Source organism: Macrobrachium nipponense, chromosome 13 (genome assembly GCF_015104395.2).
Source record: "Macrobrachium nipponense isolate FS-2020 chromosome 13, ASM1510439v2, whole genome shotgun sequence".
NCBI lineage: Eukaryota > Metazoa > Arthropoda > Malacostraca > Decapoda > Palaemonidae > Macrobrachium > Macrobrachium nipponense.
The window spans coordinates 100921170-100946259 of NC_087206.1; the positions used below are offsets into that span (position 1 = coordinate 100921170).

At 37.2% G+C, this 25090-nt stretch overlaps 1 protein-coding gene across 1 annotated transcript in view; it reads right to left on the reverse strand.

Moving 5' to 3' along the window:
- Window positions 1–24764, reverse strand: part of LOC135225230 (mucin-5AC-like) — a 198007-nt gene extending 173243 nt beyond the window's left edge. Inside the window, exon 1 of the mRNA XM_064264556.1 lies at window positions 24222–24764. The gene's annotated coding sequence lies outside the window, so the exon portion shown is untranslated. The remainder of the gene's footprint in view (window positions 1–24221) is intronic.
- Between the last annotated feature and the right edge of the window lie 326 nt (window positions 24765–25090).

Sequence of the window (25090 nt, forward strand, 5' to 3'; positions counted from 1 at the left end):
TAAATTAACACTGGCACACAATTCTACACAGTACATTTTTTTATTTTCTTGAATTTTTAATTTTTTTGTGATTTCCTTTTTTGTTTGTTGGGACATCACTATCCACATTTTTCTATTATTCAGTCACAAAACTAAACACAAAATAATTTTCCATTCAAACCTTAATACTACAAAACTTAAGACTATTTCTTTTTTTTCATTTTTCAATTTTATATTTTTTAGTGATTTTCTAATTTTATATTTTTTGTGGGATATCACTATCCACATTTTTCAATTATTCACAATCACAAAACTAAACATAAAACTTAATACTACAAAACTTAACACTAGTTTTTTTTTTATTTTTCTATTTTATATTTTTTAGTGATTTTCTAATTTTATATTTTTTTTGGTGGGATATCACTATCCACATTTTTCAGTTTTTTAATCACAAAACAACACAAATTAGCACTAATTCCTGTTTCTTACAATGCTGTCCAATGCATTGCTCTTCCTCACATCCTCCTATCCTATTACAGTTCTTTCTGCTCAACTTCAAAAGAAATCGCCCAAAGTTGGCCCTCGTCGAGTCCTGCCAGGCGCTCCTTGCCTTTGGGCCCCCTCTTCGTGTTTCCTCTTTTGTCCTTTGGCCTTGACGATTTCCAGGACCTCGTTAAAGAAAGCAACGACGTCCTGTTCGTCCCCTCTGACGGTGCAGTCGTTAGAGGTTTCGTCCATCTGAGGTGGTCCTTGGAAGTTGACGTTGTGCTCACTGATGAGCCTCTTGATGTTTTGTCCTCGTTTGCCGATGACCATGGCTCGTTCCTCCCTGTCGAGGACGATTCTGTATCGGCGATCTCCTACCTTGGTCAGCCCTTGGAAGATTTCCTCCTGTGGGAAAGTCCTTCCTCCTTGCTGAGCTGTTTTGTCCTTTAGAACAGTGGGCCTCATGGCTTCTCTTATGTCTACACAAGCAGCTTCGACATTGCTTAATAGACCTTGAATGGTGACGAAGCCATCGGTTTTCTTGTGGACTATGATTTTGACCTTGTTCTTGTCCTCTATTGCCCTTAGATTCTTGCCGTTGGGGCCGACCAAGAGGCCCTTGTGTTTGGCATCGACATCGAAGCGGTATTTGTCTGCTCCAGCTGTGGTTAATCCTTCGGTTGTGATCTCACAACCTCTTGCGCTGACCTGTTTCAGGAAGACCTTCAGATGCTCATAAGCCTTCGTAACGTATTCGAGGTCTCCTTCTAAATAGCCAACTTCCCTGTGGTCACCTTCTTTTGGAAGAATCAGACTCACTTTGAAGAGTCTTCTGATTTCCTGAGCCGCTTGTCCTTTGAGGGCGAGATGTCTGCCTTCGAGCGATAAGTCGAACTCGTAAAAATCGAAACCAAAGAGTCTGAGATCATTTTGTTTAGGCCAGTTCTGGATATCTTCGATCATTTCCGATATCACTGTCTCAGCGTCCAGGGCTCGTTCGAGAGGGCCAAATATACTGATGAAATCGCGTTCATCATCTTGGTCAGGGAGGTAGATTGCCACTTCCAGTTCCTTGACCAGTTTCCGAAGGGTCTCTTCTCGTGGTCCCACTACAGCCTCCCTGAATTGCCTATGAACAGACATCACGAAATCTTCTTTGCCCACTGCATACAGCCATCTTGATACTTGAGTGAGCGATTTGATGTCGAAAGTCTTATCCACCCGAAATCTTATTTCGTCATAGACTTTTTCGACATTCTTTTTTGGCCCTGTTAGCTGCACCATCCTGGAACCATCATTGTGGACGTTCATGACGACCCCGTGGTCCTGCCTGGCCCTCTTTGCAAACTTTCCTCCTTTTCCGATGATGCGTCCCATGTCCAGGTCTTTCTCTCCAAGGAAGGAGTAGGTTCTTCCTCCACAGTGCCTGAGAGGTCCTATTTTTTGGGGATGTGCCGTTTTCCAGTTATTTACTGGATCCGGTTGTCTCACTTTAGAGGTATCGACAGGGCCGGTTGGTTTTGTTGTGGGGTGATCTGAAGGGGCAGCGTTTTTCTGTTCAGGAAGAGTCTTTGCCATGTTAGCATATGACATCTTTTCTGCCGCTTCCTGAACCACTGCTGCGATTCCTTCAGATCCTCTGTCTTCCTTTTCCTCCGGAAGAGCGTTTTCTTCTTCCGCTTCTGGAAGGCCGAGATCTTGTAACTCTTCTGTTTCCTCTAATTGATCTCTCTCCTTGCCCTTTCCTCGAATTCCAGCTGGTTCCTCTTGTTTTTCTTCTAGAAGAATATCATCCTCTTCCTTGTTGGGGATTAGATTTTGTTCTTCCACTTTGTCTTCTTGAATATCTGGTTCCTCTTCCTGTTCTAGATTGTTAACAGGCTCCTCTTGTTTTTCCTGTAGAGGAACATTTTCCTCTTTTGCCTCTTCCTGAAGGAGAGCATTGTCCTCTTCTTTTTCTTCAAGAGGAAGACTTCTTTTCTTGGGCAAAGACTTGAGTACAAGTCTTGTCATGCCTCCTCGTCCTTCCTCTTCGGGAGCCCCTCGAAGGGAGACGCCGACTATTATCTTCTCTTGTACTATTTCCTCAGGCTCCTCCCAGTCTTCCTCATCCTCTGTTTCGAGATCGATCTCGTAATCCATATCTTCTTCATCATCGTCTTCTAGAAATTCCTCCTCCATGATGGGGAAAGTTCTACGTTGGACAATGAAATAAGTCTCTTCTTTTACCTTCTCCTCCTGTTTGGGACCCCTCTTAAGCATGGCAGCAAAACTCGGTGCAGTTTTGGCCTCCTGAACCAACTCCTCAGGAGGGGGAGTGGGGTCCTCCGCGTCGAGTTCTTCAGGGTCGATGTCGTATGCTTCCCTCTGGTACTCGTCGAAGATTTCCTGAATGTGCAGGAAAGCTTTCTCGACTCGATTTTCAACGCCCTTCAGATAGGCGATTTCCTTCATGTCGTCTTCGGGGAGGTCGAGGTGGACGTTGTAGAACTTGGTGAATTCCCGAACTTCTGCAGCTGTTTTGCGGAGAATAAGTTTTTCCTTCTCCGATATCGGAAATTCATACAAGTCTCCATTAATTCGTCTGATTTCCTTCGTCTCCTGGACAACGTCTTTCTCTTCCTCTCTTCGGTCCTCGAGGGGCACCTCATCCACATTCTTGACTTGTTCCTTTTCTAAATCGTGTTCAAGCTCTTGTGCCACCTCCTCCTTCTCCTCCTCTTCTTTTTCAATCTCTTTGTATGCTTTCCTTTCAGTCGTTTCCACATCTTTTGTCTCTGTGACTTTCTCATTCTCTTCTTTATCCGTTTCTCTCAGATCTTCTATTTCAGTCTTCTCTTCATCTTCCGTCTGTGTAACCTCCTTCTCCTCCTCCTCTTTATCCATCTCGATCGTGTCTTCTTCTATTTCAGTCGTGTCCTCATCGTCCATGTGTGTAACCTCCTTCTCCTCCATCTGTGTCATGTCAGCATCGTCTTCTTCCATAACAATTCTTGTCGTGGCATCTGTAATCCTTCCAGCAACATTCCTCGCACCTCTGATGAAGAGCAGGGTGATAACGGCGCCGGTAAGAAACAGGAACATCTCCGGTAAAATTACCAGTTTTTCCACTTTACGAAGAACGTCCTCGTCTGCTGCTGCTCCCTGCAGACCTGGAAGAGTGTTCCTCAGCAAGGTTTGTAGGGGTCCATTGCAGGCAGACAAAGATGGTTCTTCGTATCCAATAAGATTATTAAGTCCAATATAGTTCAGGATGGAATACAGAATGCGGCGCACTCTGTTTTCCCTCCTGAAATCCAAAAGGGTCTTCTGAGCAGCATCACAACAACGGAACTCGGTCTCGAGAGACGTCCTCCAGTTAATGCCGCCAGCAAATAAGATCCGTAGAAATACCATCAATACAGCGAAAAAGGCTCCGAATGCGTTCTGAACACACTGGAAAATCATTGTGCTAAATGATACTGATACAGACGCCTTTCTCTGAGCTTAGATTTTTTTTATGCCACTTTATTCGAGGTGGGGATTCCCGAATCGGAGCGTCTCCAGGATTCTCTGGAGACTTTGGACTTCTCAAGGGCCAGTATTCCTCGGAGACATGCGTCAACGCGTAGAAGGATTCGGAGCTGCTTCCTGGCTTCAGGGGGGAAAGGCAAAAGTCTTCAACATCTGTTTGACGTCACTCAATTTGCAACGTCATCTGGAGGACTCGGCTGGATATCCTGTCATTGCTTCCTTCGAGATATTAGTCTCATTGCCGGGCTGACTTTCTCTTTGATGCAAAAGAGATATTTTACTGATCTTAATATTTCTCTCTTTTCGTCGAGCCTCGAAGAAATAATAATTTTGATTCATCCTTGACTATTTAGTTTATTCTTCTTTATCTTTTACCGTAGCTTCTTAATCATAGAGTAATATACCTGTGGTTTTTTGTAATTTTGCTCCTTTCTTTCTAATTGTTTTTAGTTCTTCGCTTTCATTGTAGCGAAGCATTAACGTCTTCAAGCTTGATTGGCAGATCACGGTCATTTTGATTACAATTTGAATCTATTTATTTTATTTATCATATGCTGCAACTTCTCACTTTGAACGTGATATCACTGCAGTACAACTTTAATTTGTGTTATAGGACCGCGTGATTGAGTGACCATTGTCTGGTTCCTCTGCTCCCAATTATGTCAAGAGTCGTATACACTTCATCACTTCTTTCCACTTAAGTTGAGTTTATAGTTCATGTATGCATGTATTCATGTATGTATGTACAAGGAATCCAATTTATGTATTAGTACCCTAAAGTGTGTGCATGTGTTTGTGTACGTATGTATGCATGTATGTATGTATGTATATATGTATGTACAAGGAATTCATTTTATGTATAAATATAATCAAGCATATAGTCCCTGAAGCTTGTATTCATATACATGTGCATGCACATGGAATGTAATTTATGGATGAAAATATTCATGCATATATCTTGAAATGTGTGTATGAATATGTATATGTTCAATTTAAGTATATATTCATGTATATATATATATATATATATATATTCATGTATGTATATATGTATATATATATATATATATATATATATATATATGAATAATGAATAAAGTTTATGCATAAAAATTTTCATGCAAATAGTTCTTGAAGTGTTTTTATGTATTTATGTATGTATACATAAATACATAAATATTCATGCATATGCAGTAGTTCTTGAAGTGTGTATGTATTCATGAATGCACAAGGAATGCAATTTGTGTGTGATGAAGGGTAATGGGTCATTTCTATGGACATTGGTCGTGATGAGAGTTCAAAGGTGAAATAAGATTTCTTGTAGTTTTTTATTCGTGTTTGCTTAACAGCAGGGGTATGGCAGAAGTATGGAAATCACGAAGGGTAGGCCTTGTGACTTGGGGAGATACTAGACTGACACACTGGCTCAGGTGAGTGGATTGCCTTGCCTTGACGGAGGTTTGCATTTTCCGAAGTCTCTATTTTAACTCACTATGATAATATATGCCTGCTTTATGGAACATATATAGAATATTGAAACCTCTCTCTCTCTCTCTCTCTCTCTCCTATAAAGGAGCTGTGACTGAAATATAATTCTTTTACGCATTCTATCTATCTAAATATATTTAAAAATATCTAAATTATCTAAATATATCTATCTTTCCAAGTATCTTTCTTCCTTTTTGTGATAATTTTTTTTTCTTTGTCAGGAGAGACGACTTGCAAACGACAAGGTAACGGAAAATATGCACAAAAACATTTAGTATATTTTTAATGTATATATATATATATATATATATATATATTATATTATATATAATATGCATACGTGTGTGTATATATTATATATATGTATGTATGTATACAGATTAATTACTTTTGACTTGTTTTCAAACCCTTATTCGTGGAACAGAAAGAATTATCCCAAACTAAAGATAGGTAATTGATAGGAATGTAGGTAGATAGGTACATAGGTAGGAATGAAAATAGGAATGTAGGTAGTTAGGTATGTAGGTAGGAATGTGGATAGGTAGGTAAGTGAGTACAGAAGAGAAAAGGTATCACTCACAGCTACTCAAATGTAAGGAGAGGTGACTAACTCATCATTGATTGTTATAATGTACTTTCATCACTAAGTTTACATCCAGGAGTTAATCTTAGGCCATAATCCCTTGTTCATTTCTCTTTCACTTATATACTGATTGCTCAGCATATGACCTATATATATGTACTTCAAGTAGGCCTTTCTTAGAAGTAAAACTTGCAGTATATATATATGTGTGTGTGTGTGTGTGCGTGTGCGTGTGTATGTGTGTGTGTGTGTGTGTGTATAAAGGTAATGCCACGAAGGAAAATGAAAAAGGGAGAACTGCCGAGATCTTTCGGTCTTAACGACCCTTTACCTAAGGCAAGACTGATCAGACCAATGACAAACACAATACACAGTACAGGTAAGCATATACGAACGGACATTACAGGATTAACTAAAGGTCCAGTTCACTTTCAAGAAACGAAAAAGCACCCGTGGGCTAGATTAAAGTTTAAAAAAGCAGCCATCCACTTGTGGTCACAGGTAATTTAATCAGAAAACAATCCATTTTGAAAACAAAGAGGCATATACCACCTGACAGTACAAATTTAGAAAAATCCCGAAAGCTTGATCAAGGATTTAAACTTTGTATTAGTAACATGAAATTTACAAAATGTTATTTTCTCTCTCTCATGCTTGCTATATGTATATCTTGTGTTCTTTTCTAATTTTCTGAACAATTTTATAAGTTTCATGTTACTAATGCAAAGTGTATTGTTTTCGAATTAAATTGCCTTTGACCAGTGTGTCTGACCGCACCGCTCTTAAATCCTTAATCCACCCTTCGGGATTTTACTAAATTTGTACTGTCCGGTCGTATATGCCTCATTGTTTTCAAAATTTATTGTTGTCTGACTAAATTACCTGTGACCACGTGTGGGTGGCTGCTTTTAAAATCTTCAATCTATCCCACCGGTGTTTTTTCGGTTCTTGAAAGTGAACTGGACCTTTTGTTTATCCTGTAATGTCCGTTTGCATATGCTTACCTGTACTGTGTTCTGTGTTTGTCATTGTTCTGATCGGTCTTGCCGTAAGATCGAAAGATGTCGGCAGTTCTCGCTTTTTTTCATTTTCCTCCGCAGATAACCGATTATATATTATCACTGATGACGTCACAGACCATTGCCTTACAATCCTCGCCCTCTTTTCGAGTCATGCCGGCTCGGCCAACGCGGAATCAGAGGAATTTATTTCTGGTGATGGAAATTCATTTCTCGAAATAGTGTGGTTCGGATCCCACAATAAGCTGTAGGTCCCGTTGTTAGATGACCAATTGGTTCCTAGCCACGCAAAAATATCTAATCCTTCGGGCCAGCCCTAGGAGAGCTGTTAATCAGCTCAGTGGTCTTGTATAACTAAGATATACTTTTTTTTTCTTTTCGAGTCGATAGGCTAATTGTTCCAGCCTCACCTCCTTGGGTGGAGAACAGATAGAACTTCACTTGGTAAAGACTTTTCCCAAGCTGTGATTATTTTTGATTTGTCTCTTTTGTATTCTTTTCCCACTAGAATACAATATTACAGCTTTAAGATAGTTTTTTTTTTTTTTTTAACTTTTGTGTAATTGATTTCATCCCTGACTTGGATCAGTAATGATTTATTTTCAGTTTCGTAAAATAACTACGCTTAGATGGATTGAATTTTATGGTCTTATGGTTTCATAACTAATAAAAAAAAGACCATAAATTTATACAGTTTATTTTAGTCAACCTTAAATAAAATAAAAAACTACTGAGGCTAGAGGGCTGCAATTTGGTATATTTGATGACTGGAGGGTGGATGACCAACATACCAATTTGCAGCCCTCTAGCCCCAGTAGTTTTGAAGATCTGAGGGCGGGCAGACTCAATGGTTTTCGTTGACAGAAAACTAAATTAGGAAGGCATTAGTCAGCCAGATGAAAAAACTTTTTCTTATATATAAAGGAAACGAGAGAGAGAGAGACCTTACAGACCTTACCTTACAGACCTTACATCTTGTTCGGGTTGCCCCAGGTCCCTCAGTGTGAGGCACCTCTAATGTCTACCAGAGAGTTGCTAGTACATCTTCCGGTATATTTTGCATCTTCCAATCTTGGATGGTCTGGGATGCAGTTTAGATATTTGTCGAGCTTATTCTTAAACACATCTACGCTCACTCCTGATATATTCCTCAGATGAGCTGGCAACGCATTGAATAGACGCTGCATTATCGATGCTGGTGCGTAGTGGATTAATGTCCTGTGTGCTTTCCTTATTTTTCCTGGTATAGTTTTGGGCACTATTAATCTACCTCTGCTTGCTCTTTCTGATATTTTTAGTTCCATGATATTTTCTGCTATTCCTTCTATCTGTTTCCATGCCTGAATTATCATGTAGCGTTCTCTTCTCCTTTCTAGACTATATAATTTTAAGAATTGTAGTCTTTCCCAGTAGTCTAGGTCCTTAACTTCTTCTATTCTAGCTGTAAAGGACCTTTGTACACTCTCTATTTGTGCAATATCCTTTTGATAGTGTGGGTACCATATCATATTGCAATATTCAAGTGGACTACGAACATATGTTTTATAAAGCATAATCATGTGTTCAGCTTTTCTTGTTTTGAAGTGCCGTAACAACATGCCATTTTTTGCTTTACATTTGCCAACAGAGTTGCTATTTGATCATTGCATAACATGTTCCTATTCATCATCACACCAAGGTCTTTAAACTGCTTCCTTATTTGTGATGGTCTCATTATTAGGTCCCTTATATGCATATAGCTTTCTTTCTCTGTCTCCATAATTTATTGATTCAAATTTATCAGAGTTAAATACCATCCTATTTACCTCTGCCCAATCATATACTTTGTTAAGGTCTCTTTGTAGAGCGTTTCCTATCTTCATCACAAGTAATTTCTCTACTTATTCTTGTGTCATCTGCGAAACTACTCACTACCGAATCCTTCACATTATTGTCTATGTCTTCAATCATAATAACAAACAGTATTGCAGCTAACACCGTACCTTGCGGCACACCGGATATTACCTTGACTTCATCCGATTTCTCGTCGTTTGCAATAACTATCTGTTTTCTGTTGTGTAAAAAATTCTTTTAACCATCTTCCTACTTTATCCACGATATTGTGTTTTCTAATTTTCTTCGCTAATATATTATGGTCTACTTTATCAAAAGCTTTGCAAAGTCTAAATAAACCACATCTGTTTCATTCCGCTTTTCATATTTTTGAATATGTTCTCACGGTGGACTAACAGTTGGTTTGTGTACTTTTTCCGGGTACGAAACCATGTTGTCCTTTATTAAACAAATTATTTTTTATTAAATGTTTCATAATATTTTTCTTCATTACCCTTTCATACACTTTCATAATATGTGATGTTAGACTCACAGGCCTATAATTACTTGCCTCTAGTCTTGATCCACTTTTGAAAGTAGGGTAATATATGCTAATTTATGCTCATCATAAATCTTGCCTGTATCTACACTTTGTCTTAATAATATTGCAAGTGGCTTTGCGATAGAATGAACTACTTTCTTTAACAAAATAGCAGGAATTCCATCAGGCCCTGCAGCAGCTCCATTTTTAATTTCATTAATAGCCTGCACAATATCAGCTTCATTAATATCTATGTCAGCTAAATATTCACTAATTTTCATCCCTTACTTCTAATATCATTATCTTCATTATCTATTCTAGGGGTGAATTCTCTCTTATATCGTTCTGCCAGTATGTTGCAAATTTCCTTTTTTCATTCGTTAATCTCCCTTCAATTCTCAGAGGGCCTATTCTATTCTTCTTTTATTCATCTTCTTCGCATATGAGTATAATAGCTTGGGGTTTTTGCTTTTGATATTTAATAGGGTTTTTTCTTCCAAGTCCCGTTTTTCATTTTCTTTTGATTGTATAACCTCTTTTTGTTCTGCATTTTCTATCTTACTTTTTAGTTCTATAACTTTCCATGCATTTTTTTCTTTTGCAAGACCTTTTTTCCACTTTCTGATTTTCTGGAACAAGATCCTTCTGTCTCTTGGTATGCATGAATGATGTTTACTTTTCTTCTTCGGTATATATTTTTCCACTATTTTCTCCAATATTTTATATAATATCTCCGTATTTACCCTTATGTCATCACTTACGAAAATGTTATCCCAATCTTTGTTTAATTCTTCATTAATTTCTGACCATTTTATATTTTTTACTGTAGAGGTTTGTATTTTCCATATCCTTCCCACTTTTTCATTTCTTGCTTATCTCTATTTTCACTTGCTTTGGAATGAACTGTTAATTCTATGACATTATGGTCTGAAATATTCGCATTATAAACTATTATTTCTTTAACATAATTCATCTCGTTCACAAATACTAGGTCTAAAGTATTTTCCTTTCTTGTTGGCAGGTGATTTATTTGTTGAATGTTGTATTCTAGTAGCATATCTAATAGCTTTTCAAATTGCCTCTTATCTTCTGCACTACTATTACTCTCTTTTTCATATGTATAAGTACAACCACAATCTCCTATTCGTTCTTTCCATTCTACGAAAGGAAAGTTGAAGTCACCAGATAGGAGAATAGTCCAGTCCTTGTGATTTCTACATATATCATCCAATTTTTCAATTATTAAGTCAAACTCTTTAGTATTAGGAGGTCTATATATTACTATGAGAGAGAGAGAGAGAGAGAGAGAGAGAGAGAGAGAGAGAGAGTAGGAGGTCATAAATATTATTTAATGTGATAGAATCTTTTAGAGGCGTAATAAGGGGAATTAATGCGATAAAATCCACAAGAGAGAGAGAGAGAGAGAGAGAGAGAGAGAGAGAGAGAGAGAGAGAGAGAGAGAGAGAGAGAGAGGTCATATTTTTGTGTGTTTGTGCGACAGTGGGAGTCAAAAACAAGAGGCTTCAGAAAAAGCAAACCTCCGCCATGGCGAGAAAATCCACTCACCTCAGCAAATGTTTCAATCTTATGTCTCCCCAAGTCACAAGGCCTACCTTTCGTGACTTCCTTTTTAAATTCACACGTACTTCTACCATACCCAAGAACTTGAAAAATAATAATAATAATAAAATAAAGATCTACAACAATTCCTATTTGACCTTTGAACTCTAATCACTTCCAAGGTCCAAAGAAAATGTCTTTCATTGGACCTTGACCTCTGCAACGTTAAAAAGACTTACACCGGCCCTTCGTCATAATGGAGTCGTTCCCCAGCACTGAGTCGACGACGCAAGAACTGGTGGAGAATGCCAACGCCATCTTTAAGGAAGAGAGTCACCGTAGACTAACCGTAGACTAATTACAGCAGAATATTTATCTGCATTTTATCACGAAGACCAAGAACCCTAAACCGCCAATTAGAAAAGGAAAGGTGGCTCCCATCTGGCAGACGCCCCGCAAGGTCTTAGACCGAGATAGAAAATAACCTAAATAATGACAACAGCATTTCTTGAGTCACGTGTCTCTCTCTCTCTCTCTCTCTCTCTCTCTCTCTCTCTCTCTCACCACGGAGGAAAGTGAAATGAAGGATTACTGCGAGGCCTTTCGACTCAATGCCCTTTATACTTTAGCGGACAGGACATTGAATCGAAAGGTCTCACAGTGCTCCTTCGTTTCACTTTCCTTTGTGGCTTTTGCTTTTATTTATATACCTATATACGTAGGTAGATCGATAGGTAGATAGATCTCAATATATCGCCCAAATAATCTGTAGGTATTGAAAGACAACAGAAATAATGTCGCTTTATATTGACAAACGTTTTGAAGCATTTCATGCGTTTTACTCCTACTCTTCCTCTCGTGGAATTACTCTGTTATCATTTTCAGCACGAGACAACGCATCTCTGCTAATTGGGAAAGCTTGACTCAGGCAGATTCTTCAGGCAAGAGGAAAAATCCAGGTTTTGCTGGAAAACCGGAACTCTGGAAGCTTTCCTGTGTGAAGTTAATCAGTGTGAATTGGTTCACTTAATAAACTCCATTCTTCACCCGTGTGTATGAGAAGAGAGAGAGAGAGAGAGAGAGAGAGAGAGAGAGAGAGTGTCGGTCCCCGCCTGTTATCTGCTGCATAGGCCGCGGAACGTAGTACTCTCTCTAGAGAATTCTACAGAAAAGTCGATCACCGATAATTAAGTAGCCGCAGTGATAAGTTTTCTGGCCGAGAGGGAGAATTGGTCCACACCAGATGCGCCTTGGTGCTCTGTCTTATTCTTCTTCTTCCTCACGGATGTAGGAGGAACTGGCGCTAAATCTTTGCGTTGGTCACGATTCTAGAGGTATCGAACAAGCTCAAGAGTAAGAGATTATATACCTAACGCCGGAACGTTTTAGGAACTTTTCGTTAAGGCCCATTGTTCTTCTGTTGAACTAAACAATTCCTGTGAGAGATATGTATTTCTGGTGATAGAAGTTCACTCTCGACGTGGTTGGGAAGTCACGTAAAGCCGTTGGTCTCGTTTCTGAATAACCATGGTTCCATGAAACGTAAAAACACCATACAAACAAACAAACAACTAAACAATTCATTAGATATATGGTTGCTTGTCAAATGTGCTGGGTTATATCTTAGAATATCTGTTATTCAGAAACTGACTGAAGATGGCAAACTCCCTGTCAGTTTATAATACTTACCTCCCACCAGTGAGTAAGACTATTCCAATGTTAAGACCTATAGCCAGGTTGAAAAAGGGTATAGGACTAGCAAGGGAACTCCTGCGAACCGAAAGATGTACGCTCTCTTTAATCCTCACCCCACAATATTGCCTTACTACAAAAACCTCTAACGATAATCATCAAAGCTGGGAGGCGTCACATGGTAGCATGTATAGGTACTAGTGCCGACCATAGAAAGCATCGCTGACCTACTAATGTAATATCACTGTCTTTTTCCCCTTCAAAAGTCTGATGCCTCTGTCCATTGGACAGTTCTGTATGCTTTTCTTAACGGGACCAATATTTCGGAAACTTCATAAGGCGTAGCCAGGTTTATTATCATTTCCCTCAAAGTTGAAGTTTGATGTACAAGCAAAGTTGAAGATTGCGCGTGAACTAAAGTTGTTTTTCGAACCCGTCTTTCGTTTTTGTCACAACGCTCTCTCTCTCTCTCTCTCTCTCTCTCTCTCTCTCTCTCTCTCTCTCTCTCTCTCTCTCTCTCTCTCTCTCTCTCATTTTACTTTGAATATATTTTATATAACTTAAACTTAGTAACAACTAGCTATTTCACACATGAGTAATTAGAACTTGGGCCAAGATGGAGACAGTCGTAAAGAATTCCCTTCCAACACATATCTATCCATCTTTCTATATATATATATATATATAATATATATATATATATATATATATTATATATATATATATACCTATATATTACAGTTGCTTTAGGTAATATCGCCAACTTCAATTACTGCTCTCTGTCAAGAAGGTTACTAAATTTTCTTATTTTACCCTAGCAATTTCCAAGCAACCGATTCCTCCACGTCAAAGAAACAACTTTCATTAAAATCATACCTGCTGCTTGTAAGTATAATCATTTCAACGTGTTTTTGCTATGTGATTTGTTGAGCCCCGTTAAAAATGTCGCTGCGCTAAACGAAGAATTCTCAGTAAAATCAACGTCAGCATCAGTTGTACAATCTTGCACTTACGAAGAAAGTTAAGGTGTGGTTTCAGCTCACGAGCTTTGAAGAGTGCATTGCAGAAATGCAACTCCCTGTTCTTCCGGTTTTCAGCGAGTCTTTTGAAGTAAAGCTACTAAACCATTGTCCTTTTGCATCCTTGCCGTCTAATGATCACGATGTTCTCCCCACTGACACAAAAGACCCATAGACAGTGCAGAACAAAAGGGTTCGAATTTCGCGCTATTTAGTGCGCTTTAGGCACTCCTCTTGAATACCATTGTGCCCCTCAAGTAAGCAATGAATTACCTTGTGGTGGATCACAGTCAGGGTGGGTAAATACTTATTGTAAAATATATATATATATATATATATATATATATATATATATTTATATATATATATATATCTATAATATTTATATATATATAATATGTGTGGGGGGAGGGAGAAGTTTGCTTGTGTGTGAGTGTGTGACGATAATTATGTTGTTCTTTCTTTCTCCCCCAATCCTCCTTCTCACAATAGGTATTCACCCAAGCCTGAAATTGTTAGCGCTCAGTTACGGTAACATATCAGTAATACAAAGTAATATTGGCGAGTGAAGGGAGTGCGGGTGAATGAATTTTCCTGCTACGGTATACTACTACTACGTAAACAAAGTGCCCGTTTGCAAAATCGAGCTAGCTCACGCACGCTAGCATTTCAACGGGCCTCGTTCACCAAGCACAGGTTTGGACTCCACCTCGCTTTGCCTTATAATGTCTTGGAAATTTTGGTAAATGTGAAGGCTTCATCGAACTTGACTGCTCATGGTAAGCTCGCAAGTTATGATGTCCAACTGGCCTCCAGCTCGACGACGACACTCCCTAGATATCGTTTCTCCTCAGTCATTTATTTTTCAATGGCATAGGTCAGACTTCAGAGTCTGAGAACTGCACGATTTTTCCATAAAATATTTATATGACATTGGGATTACATCCGTTATTTTAAGGTGCCTTGACCGTTGAAGTCATGTCTTACTTATGAGAGTAATAAAGGAGACAGTTTTCCCTGTTCAGGATCTGTTCAGCCATCAGTCTGCGATACTAGTACTAGTCCACCAGAGAACCTCTCTCCAGCGATGTGAATCAGTCCTGCTCAAAGTTTTGAGCTGGTGTGTAGTATAGTATAGGTCTACCATCACTTCGCACCACATGTGTGTGTGTGTATTAATATAATTACACGCAACGTGTATCCCTATATTTATTTTTTTCTGCTTATAATACCGATAGTCGAGGAGTACAAGCCCCACGTTAATATGGCAATTATGTTAAGTGTATACGACGACCCTAGGGTGAAGGCCTGCCGTCTTTATTGTTACGTAATTGTTGACGTTATGGTTACGCTCTCTCTCTCTCTCTCTCTCTCTATATATATATATATATATATATATATATAGTTATATATATATATATATATATATATATAATATATATATATATATATATATATATATATATAAGCGAATACCACGGGAAATGATAAACAGGAATCCAAGCGCTTCAGTTTTCTTTATTCAGACATCGTCAAGGAGCTACTGAAGTACGTCGGGAGTAGGAAGGCCTCAGTACAAACAAGATCAGGAATACCAGATGGTTAATTATCAAAAGGGTAAAAATTAAAAGGGATAATCCAGGATTATCGGATATCACACGATCACAACTTAAACAGATTCTGACCCTTAACCGAAATTACAAAGTATCTTTACAGTCCAAAACATGTAAAAACTGAATATATTAATTTTGCTGCTTATATTTATCTACAACTTTTTTTCATTATGAAAGCATCAAGTTTAAATAAACCAAGACTTAAATTTAGAACATTTTTTATTATTTGACTTGATAAAACAAGATTCAATGATATTCCTTTTAACTGTGTCATTACATGGGACTAGGGCTCTGCTTGACTCCAGTTAATAGGATGGTCTAAGTCTCTCATATGTACAATAATGCATTCGATATTTGCCCAGTTTCTCACAGAATATTGATGTGCTTAAGACGCTGTGAAAGAGATTTGCCAGTCTGTCCGTAATAGATTTTACACACTTTTTGCAAGGAATTTCATATATGCAGCCTGGAAGATCTTTAGGAGAATTTTTTGATTACTAAACTCTTGACATTAATATTACTGAAAACAACATTTATGTTAAAAAGCTTTAAAATTCTAGGAATATCTAAAAACCTTTCATCATAAGGTAATTTTAGAATGTTAGGCTTACTAAATTCAAGTTTGTCATTAGTTGAATAAAATGTTTTTCTAGCTCTTTTCCATGCCACATCTACAAAAGTCCTTGGGTATTTAAGTTTTCAATGCAATATCATAAATAGTTTTAATTTCAGCGTCAATAAACTGCGGGCTACAGACACGTAAAGCCCTTAGGAACATCCCAGAAAAAACAGAGAATTTAACATTTTGATGGTGATTGGAGTAGTAATGAACAAAAGAGGCAATATTAGTTGATTTTCGAAAGACTGAAAAGGTGAAATTTCTATCATTTCTATGGACAGTTACATCAAAAAAGAAAATTCAAATTACAATTTCTTTCTTCCTCTACAGTAAATTTTATAGAAGGGACTAAATTATTGAGATTATTAAGGAATTCCTGGAGGTTTTCGTGAACTGGCCAAATACAGAATATATCATCCCACGTATCAAACCAAATAACTTTTTGGGGCAAAAAAAATTCTTGGTAAGAGTTTTGTCTCAAAAAATTCCATGTAAATATTGCTAAGGACAGGAGATAAGGGATTACCCATGGCCATGCCAAACTTTTGTACAAAAAATTCCCCATTGAAACATAAAATCAATAACCCTATCAGACCAATCATTAGTTCAGTGGGCTCAGTTTCGTATAATTTATCTAAATGGCTTGTAAAATTCTTACTCCTTTGGTTAGGGAAATATTTCTAACACGAATGTTAAAAACAATGTTGATTTTATAAACAAAATTGAAATAGTTTAAATTTGAATTATGATTTTAATATGGTTAGTTTTGATGTTGTCTCTTATTTACAAAAGTGCCTGTAGATGACTTACTTGAATATTTGGAAGAGGAATTAGAGCGTCATGACATTCCCTTAAGTGTAGAAAATCTCATTAGTCTCATAAGGTTGTGTATCAAAGATAGTAAATTTTGTTTCAATGGGGAATTTTTTGTACAAAAGTTTGGCATGGCCATGGGTAATCCCTTATCTCCTGTCCTTTGCAATATTTACATGGAATTTTTTGAGACAAAACTCTTACCAAGAATTTTGCCCCAAAAAGTTATTTGGTTTAGATACGTGGATGATATATTCTGTATTTGGCCAGTTCACGAAAACCTCCAGGAATTCCTTAATAATCTCAATATTTAGTCCCTTCTATAAAATTTACTGTAGAGGAAGAAAGAAATTGTAATTTGAATTTTCTTGATGTAACTGTCCATAGAAATGATAGAAATTTCACCTTTTCAGTCTTTCGAAAATCAACTAATATTGCCTCTTTTGTTCATTACTACTCCAATCACCATCAAAATGTTAAATTCTCTGTTTTTTCTGGGATGTTCCTAAGGGCTTTACGTGTCTGTAGCCCGCAGTTTATTGACGCTGAAATTAAAACTATTTATGATATTGCATTGAAACTTAAATACCCAAGGACTTTTGTAGATGTGGCATGGAAAAGAGCTAGAAAAACATTTTATTCAACTAATGACAAACGTGAATTTAAGTAAGCATAACATTCTAAAATTACCTATGATGAAAGGTTTTTAGATATTCCTAGAATTTTAAAGCTTTTTAACATAAATGTTGTTTTCAGTAATATTAATGTCAAGAGTTTAGTAATCAAAAATTCTCCTAAAGATCTTCCAGGCTGCATATATGAAATTCCTTGCAAAAAGTGTGATAAAGTCTATTACGGACAAACCGGTAAATCTCTTTCACAACGTCTCAAACAACATCAATATTCTGTGAGAACTGGGCAAATATCGAATGCATTATTCGTACATATGAGAGATTTAGACCATCCTATTAACTGGAGTCAAGCAAGAGCCTTAATCCCATGTAATGACACAGTTTAAAGGAATATCATTGAATCTTGTTTCATCAAGTCAAATAATAAAAATTTTCTAAATTTAAGTCTTGGTTTATTTAAACTTGATGCTTTCATAATGAAAAAAAGTTGTAGATAAATATAAGCAACAAAATTAATATATTCAGTTTTTACATGTTTTGGACTGTAAAGAAACTTTGTGAATTTCGGTTAGGGTCAATCTGTTTAGGTTTGTGACCGTGTGATATCCGATAATCCTGGATTATCTCTTTTAATTTTTGCCCTTTTGACAATAAACATCTGGTATTCTTGATCTTGTGTTGTACCTGAGACCTTCTCAATTGTTCTTCATTAACTCCTTGACAATGTCTGAGTAAAGACGAAAGTGCTTGGATTTCTGACTATCATTTTCCTGTGGAATTCGCTTACATATACATATATATGTGTGTGTATGTGTTCTTCAAACATATGAAAGTTTTCTGGAAATCGTTACTATTTCTCAAGACTTTTCTTATTTTTTTTTCCTTTATTTGGTGTTGAAGCAAGAAAATTTAAGAATCTAAAAAATAAAGCTAGATGCTTCCGTGTCCATACTGCCTTCATCTCTGACTGATGTTGTTATACAAAGTTTATCTTCGTCCTCTAAATCACACTTGAAAAGAAGCGACAGCGAACGTGAGAAACAAGCTAGTCTGACATCGTTTGCTTTCGTCGCAACTGTGAACTCCGTCTAATCATTAATAATACGGTTTTTGACCTTCTCTCATCCAGGACGTTCAGTCAGGTTATCAACTGCGCTGGGAAGATCGTAACAGAGAAAGGAATTCCTCGCCCTCTGTTATTCGGGACTGTTATTCTGGTTCTAGATGACGCCGGAGAGAGAGAGAGAGAGAGATAGAGAGAGAGAGAGAGAGAGAGAGAGACCCAATACCTTTTGAAAAGCACACTCGAAAAATCCCGCAAGACCGGAAGACGCTATAGCATCACCTTCACTGTCTTCCAAATAGATCATCTCGGTCCCTGTCTTCCCACGGACTTCAGATTTCCCCCTTCCCGTCCCCCCCCCCCCCACCCTCCCCAGAAACAAAAGCTATATAATGTATTGGAAGAGCTTTAATGAAAACAAAATAACGAACTGGCACCTCTGCGACAGGCAAGCAGTCGTATCTTGTCCACACTAACGGTGAAGACCTGCATAACGCCATAGCCAGCAGGAAACCAAACTCCTTTCTTTTTTACGCTTTGGTACCCGCGAAATGCTCAGCCGTGTTCTATTAGTAAGTCCGTTGCAAGAAGAAGATTGCGCGATGATAACGTTTTGGCTTAAGGGCAGTTCCCAGGAAATCAATTTTGATGTGCACTTGTTTAGAAAGAATACCTGACCTCAGTGGCAGATAAACACAGACTACTGTAAATATCTTTTGCTTGATTTACTAGGTATATCGTTATTTCTATTGCTGTTGTTAATGATTACTATTGTTGTTGCTGTATGTCTAAGTTATGTATTTTCATCTCCATCTCCAAAATAACCGGGAACGCTAATGTTGTAGTAATGCTTTTCTTCCACAAAACATTTATTTTGTGATTCGGAAAACCTTAATGCTTATTTTCTTCTGTAGATTTTTTTTCCTTTGCTAAAGTGGATTTGAAGGCAAAAATAGTCGTCCTTCATCTTTTCAAGAGTTGAGGACGTTAAGATATTAGCGATGATTATCCGTCGGTAGACTTTTGACATTAGATATCTCGATACCGTAGACTAATAATGGCAAGACTATGACTTGATGTTGTTAATGTACTCATTGAGTAAAAGAGTATAGTACAAGACATTGACCAGAGAAACATCATTCTGCATCCTCTAGTAGGGACCAATTTAGAGAGTTGAACAATTCAAATCTGTTCGTGGAATTCATAACCGATTGTTTCGTCGTTGTTACGTACAAAAAAAATTATATATATATATATATATATATATATATATATATGTATGTATATATATCAATTCAAGCTACAAATGTCCTTTTAATATCTAAATTCACTTTACCTCCCAAATGTATATTTCATATATGTACCGAAGGGAATTTTTAAGTTGGATAACAATTTCGTCCCCCCACCCCATATGAACCGCCGTCCATATATAAATATATATATATATAATATATTATATATCTATATATATATATATATATATATTATATATATATTATACATTGTTTTATATAGGCTGATGATAACGGTGGCACTAACAAAGAGGCTACTGTAATACCATTCGTAGCAAGCTTCCACATCATGAAACGTTCAGATTAAAGCAAGAGAGAGAGAGAGAGAGAGAGAGAGAGAACCTGCTAAACAAATAAATCCAATTTTCACAAGAAAAGTAACGTTATTATTCACAACTCTGCCAGTGATTCCCTTTCACAGTTTAGCGGTAAAATGAATAACAAGTAAAAAATGCGCCGAAGTTGCTAGGGCGCTTTCAAGTTTTCTGAACAACGTATAATACTGTGTGAAAGTTTCAGCCACGGCCTGTGTTGTTGGCACCTATAGCGGTGCCAGACGGACTGTCATGGTTCACTTCAACCTTAAATAGAGTAAAAAAAAAAAAAAACTACTGAGACTGAAGGGCTGCAAAGTGGTATGTCTGATGATTGGAGGGTGGATGATCAACATCCCAATTTGCAACCCTCTAGCATCGGTAGTTTTTACGATCTGAGGGGGAGACAGACAAAATGCCGACGGACAGACAAAAATATCCATCTCAATTGTTTTTTTTACAGAAAAACTATAAACTGGGCTACAATGACTAATACGTGTCTTTAATGATTTGATATTCATGCTACGCGCTGTAAAACATGCTTTTCAAATAATGAGTCATTACTCTCTCTCTCTCTCTCTCTCTCTCTCTTTGTAAGTAATATACCTTCATGCTGCTTACGCAGGAGAAATGATTATTTTGTTTACCCTTCGTAAATTTATGAATATGTGACAAAATACGCAACAGTGTCTCTGATACAGAGGTAGATTTATTACACACACACAACACACACACACACACACACACACACACACATATATATATATATATATAATATATATATCATATATATATACACATATATGTATATATAAGTATGTGTGTGTGTTCAAAAGTAACTGATGTGTCAGCAGAGATTTTGAAACAGAATTCATGAAATACGATTAACGCATAAGATTCCCACAAGGTGAATATAGCCTTTTTTTTGTTTGTTTTCTTTTTTCTTTTATTTGATCCAGCATTGAACTCCTTGAGTGCGACCCTTCACAGTGCAGTAATTTGAGCGACAACGACATCATTCGAGTTTTTGCCGAAGGTGATGTAACGCGTTAGTTTTTTGGAGGCGGTCGAGTGTTATTGACAGTAGCTGGATATTCCTTTTTGTGTAAGTGTAAGGTGCGAACATTTCAAATTGCAATAACGATAATGATAATAGTTTTAAAGGTAGAAATAAATTTTTCTGTCTTTTTAGTAATTATCATTTTTTTTTTCCTCTCTCTCTCTCCTCTCTCATCTCTCTCTCTCTCTCTCTCTCTCTCTTCTCTACTCTCTCTGCATATATATATATATATATATATATATATATATATATATATATATACTATATATATAATAGGTATATATATATATAAATATATATATGAAAGACCCATTAAAACACTCTGGTTTAAAGCAAAGGACTATATATCGGTGGACTGACTTCCACCCTTATCAAGTAGTTATAAAGGTGGGATTGCAGTCCACCGAAAATATTATAGTCTTAGCTTATGAGGGTTTTTTAATTGGCCTTTTGTTTATACTTGGATGATATATATATATATATATATATATATATATATATATATATATATATATATATACATATATATATATATATATATATATATATATATATATATATACTAAGTTACAGATGTCATTCATATATATATATATATATATATATATATATATATATATATATATTAATAAATACTGAAAATATTGAAATGGTCCTAATTTCTAGGAAACAAAGGGTAAAGAGATGTTTTGATATATATTATAATGGAAATATTTCTTATGAATGTCTGCTAGACTTGTATATGACATAAATTTTATAGGTGATTGTTAGCGGTAATATAACATCGGATGCTGCATAACATCATTGATTGAAAAGAGATGTTGTTTCTTCTTCTTTACAACTTTTCGAATTTTCAATGAATTTCGACTTCGTGACTTTTTTTTTTATTTATGTCGTTAAATTGTAAGATTTCTTCACTGTCAATTTCCAGTTATATTATCTAACACATTGTCTATACATTTGTTTATGATATAGCATTTTTTTTTATCACAAATTAGAGGTAAATCCCGCTGAATCTGTCGAGTTCAGAGATTGCCAAGAGAATTTCTCACATTAAAAGATATGTCTCTGTCTATCAAGGGCGAAAGATGTCATGAAATGACTCATTTTTCGGATAACGACCATTGCGTGTTCCGTTATTCTTTCGATAGTATGCTCAGGCTACCAGCTCCGTTCCTCTGCCGTTCTCAAGAAATGTATCTCCTGTTGACTGCGGCACCAGATATTTTCAGCTCTCTTCTCCTTCCGATGCAAGCTATTGTGGTCTGAGTGCCAGAGCGAATGGTTTCCGACTAAGTATTCTGTGACATCGCTGGACGAGTGGTTAGCGTGCTCGCTTACCGATTCGGTAGTCCGGAGTTCAGGCTACCAGCTCCGTTCCTCTGCCGTTCTCAAGAAATGTATCTCCTGTTGACTGCGGCACCAGATATTTTCAGCTCTCTTCTCCTTCCGATGCAAGCTATTGTGGTCTGAGTGCCAGAGCGAATGGTTTCCGACTAAGTATCCTGTGACATCGCTGGACGAGTGGTTAGCGTGCTCGCTTACCGATTCGGTAGTCCGGAGTTCGGTTCCCCGCTCTACCAATTTGGAATCAGAGGAATTTGTTTCTGGTGATGAGACATTGACATATCGATATAATGTGGTTCGGATCCCACGATATGCTGTAGGTCCCGTTGCTAGGTAACCAGTGGGTTCGTAGCTACGTAAAAATATCTAATCCTTCGGACCAGCCCTAGGAGAGCTGTTCATCAGCTCAGTGGTCTGGTTAAACTAAGATATACTTTTTCCCACTGTCTGGTACTCAAAACGAGAAAACACCACTGACTAATTGTGAATGAATAAGAAGAATGCTAAAGGTTATAACTTCCTGTTTATACACATGTATAGGCACCAACATAAACTCATATATCACCAATGTGACCTTACTAATGATGATGGTAATTCATGTCTAAAAAAAGGTACATATCCCATTCCCTATGATGACACAATCTCATAAAAACAAGTAAAAGTTAAGAATTTATACTAAGTTATGCTTGATGAAGACGCCTTAAAATATTCAGCGAGTACTCCAAAAAACATCTCCCCCTCAAAAGAGAGAGAGAGAGAGAGGAGAGAGAGAGAGAGAGGAATCCTTGTCGTGATCCAGCAGAAACTAAAAAGCCACCAGTAACTTACCGATATATTTTGAGGATGAACAGACAGATAGACAGGCTCGAGGTTATGGAATTTAAATGGAATTTAAATTGATTGATATAAGAAGACAGCTGAAAGGAAAATTAAGGAAATTCTCTGCCACTTCGCACCGTAGAAGCAGATCAGGAAATTAACTGCAGCAATGGATTCTTTCTGTAGCCTTTCTTTTTTCCCAAGGCGTCGGTGGAGGCAAAATATCTCCCATAATTATAAACTAACATCAACACTGAAGTAGTAGAGACAAGTGATCAGCATCACAATAGATAGTAGGACTAGGAACCAAATTTCTACTTCTTTTGTCCTTATCGAATGATGTCAATTTAGCCGAGTTTTCCCTTATCATTGTTGTACGAAGTAAAGTAAACGATTATGATAGATTTTATGAATTATGACTTATTAAATCCATATTTCTATACGGACGGAGACGTTAGTTTTCGAAATGCAGTATCCCTCAAGACTGAATCTTGGAGAAAGTCGATTCTCTGCTTAAGAAGTTGTTATTATTATTATTATTATTATTATTATTATTATTATTATTATTATTATTATTATTATTATTATTATTATTCTGCCATTATGTTTTGCTAGGGAACTTTCCACAAGAATAATACAGTTCTAGCACGTGAAAAGAGAACAACAAGAACAGGAGAAGGGAGGTTCTGTAAGTGACAGTTGAAAATAAAATGAGTAGATAAATCAAAGTTGAAAATAAAATGAGTAGATGAATCAAAGTTGAAAATAAAATGAGTAGATAAATCAATTCTCAAACGTACATACTAGCAGTTAAAGTTGCTCGACGAACCTGTAATTCTTATGAACATTTTGGTTCACAAACTTCTCTTTAAGATAACAAAAAGACAAATGAAAGAAAGTCTTTAACCTTCTATCTACTGAATGCAAGTTTCCTGCATATATTTGTTTTCCACCTACCTGTGTGTCTTTACCCGACGCTGAAAAATTGTCACTTTTTCCAGAAATGATAGTTTAGATTCCAGAGTTCAACTGGCAGTTACCATAACGAAAAACATCAACAATCCAGTACTTGAAAGTCCCAAAAAACGGATAATTTTCTCTTTTCCATCGAATTCTAGTTTGAATATCTTCAACACTCGTGTTTGGGATGCATTTCTATCACTGTTTGTTTATTCTCGTTTATCGCTTCACTAAACAGTTTCCACATACAGAATGCTACGCGGAATGGGACCGCTGCTGTTCTCTGTTGTTAGTCACACAAAACTTTTCATGAGAAGGAAATTGAAGGCCTGGTGAAAATAACTGACGCGCGCGATTTCTTGTCCTCTTCTTCGGGCAACAGAAGAGAATCCAGGTGTCGACGTTTTCTAAAACTTCCCTCTGGCGCGTCGTAGCTGCCTCAAACTTTCAGTCATTGAAGCTCGGCCCGTCCAGCCGCTGGTATACACACCCACCTTGCACCACCAACACGCCCGCACTAACTGAAGGGGACTTGGGAAATTTTGCTCTCCTGCTTCGCTCGCGCCCTCCTCTCTCCCTTCTGTCGGGGTCCGTTTCGTTAGGGGCTTTCACCCTACGCTCGGCTGATCTCGGCGTCTTTTCTACGGTCTGCCTCTGCCGTCGCTCTTCGATTGGCGCGCGGTTTTTTTGCTAAAATCATTTTTTAAATTGTTTCACCTCCTCCATTTTTCAAGCGTTTTTGAGGCAAGTGAAAAAGCAAGAAAAGATTTTATACTTTTTGCTTTTGTGTGTAGCTTTTACTTATCTTATTTTTACGGTTTTAGATGACATGCAAAGGTAGGTAGGTGATGGGATATTGTTAATTG